Here is a 1,750-nt window from a genome sequence, read left to right on the forward strand (position 1 = left end):
ATGAGTGGTGCATGTGTACACACACACACACACACACACACATGCACACACACTAGGGGTTTCTGTTCTTATGTTTCTTAGTTGAAGCTGGAAGATGTAGAAGTTAGCAAATAAATAACTAAGGTAATCATTTGTCTTGAAACATGCTGAGAAGGAAACATATGGGCATAGAAACAGAGAGTGAGGGGAGAGCTGAAGTAAGGAGATTTCCACAAGAGTTTAGTGCACACATCGAACCCCAAACGTGCCCAATGCTCTTATCTCTGCTTTATCCCTTTGGGTGATATAATTGCTCTCAACACAATTTAAGACTTTTATGAAAGTAGCAAGATAGAAATAATAACTAGCAGAAATTACTAGCTAGTAAACTGGTGCTATAGATATTTACAAATGAGTATGAGGTTTGGGACTATAAACAGAAACATCATTTGTAAAGCTAGTCTCTGTTTCTCAATTTGAAAAACTAGTTTCTACAAGCTCAATTATATGACTCGCAGGTATCTAGTATTAAAAGTCTGCAGATTATATATCTAGAGTGTTTTCTTTAGTAATTCTTCTAGGATTTCACTGATCTATAAGCAAAGGATAGAAGTAAACTGAAATGTTCCAAGGGGGAAATCATGCATGCTTATTCCAAAATCTAGTGAATATGCCTTGAACAATGTCAAGATTTTAGATGGTGAACATACACTGAAGATGCATTAGGACTATTAGACAGAAAAAAACACTGGATTTCTGTTGCTGCAGTGCTCTGATTTACCAGCTTTCTTCATGCTCAATGAGAAATTTCCATAGCACACAAGTTATCAAGTCTCCCAGAGAGGCTGGAAAAGAAACTTAAACACACAGACTCAAACTCTTACCGTGTTGGGCTAAGTCATTAATTTTAACTGCATTGCAATCTGAGATCTGTTATAAAAAGACCAAAGGAGTCAGAGAGAAACAATAAAGTAGGATGAGCTAGTTAGAAAGTAGGATTCCTAAGACATGTGGGGGGAAGCTGACTGGAATGAATGTGGTTTATGAAGACTCAGCTACTTTTGGAAAAATATCACAGGGGTAGGAAAAAAGCCAGTGCTTTTAGAAAACCTATTATGTATGATGAACATGATTGGATAATAAAATAGCTAACAGACTTACCAACATGCATACTTTAGTGGCATTATACAGAACAGTCTCTAATGATGGAACTGTAATTCTAAGACTTACAAATTATCAAGAAGAATATTACTTTTAGAGGGCTCTGCTTATATTCAAAATACACTCAAAAAATGTCTGTCCTATATTGTGGAAAGTCTGTCAAATTAGGTGTGGAGAGAAAGCATGCCAACAATGCAGCCCATAATTGTTTACATCTTGCCCTTCAGGTTTTTATCTTTGATTTCAGACACTGAAAGGTCTTATTGATATCTGCCTTGTTTACACATATGAGTTTTAAAGTTTCTAAATATTAAAACAGAAACATTAAACTTGCTGGAAGGTAAGTTAGGCAGAACTCTGGAAGACATTGGTATAGCAAAAGACTTTATGAACAAATCCTCAGTAGCACGGGAACTAGCAGATAGAATCAACAACTGGGATCTCATCTTACTAAAAAGCTTCTGTACTTCAAAAGAAACCATCAGCAGAACTAAGAGACAATCTACAATGTGGGAAAAAATTTTTTACCAGCTGTTCCTCAGACAAAGGACTATTACCAAGGATATATAAAGAACTCAAAACAATCAGTCCCCCCAAATATAAAGACCCG

Source organism: Fukomys damarensis, unplaced genomic scaffold (genome assembly GCF_012274545.1).
Source record: "Fukomys damarensis isolate Sample0158 unplaced genomic scaffold, DMR_v1.0_HiC HiC_scaffold_38, whole genome shotgun sequence".
In the NCBI taxonomy this organism is placed as follows: Eukaryota; Metazoa; Chordata; class Mammalia; order Rodentia; family Bathyergidae; genus Fukomys; species Fukomys damarensis.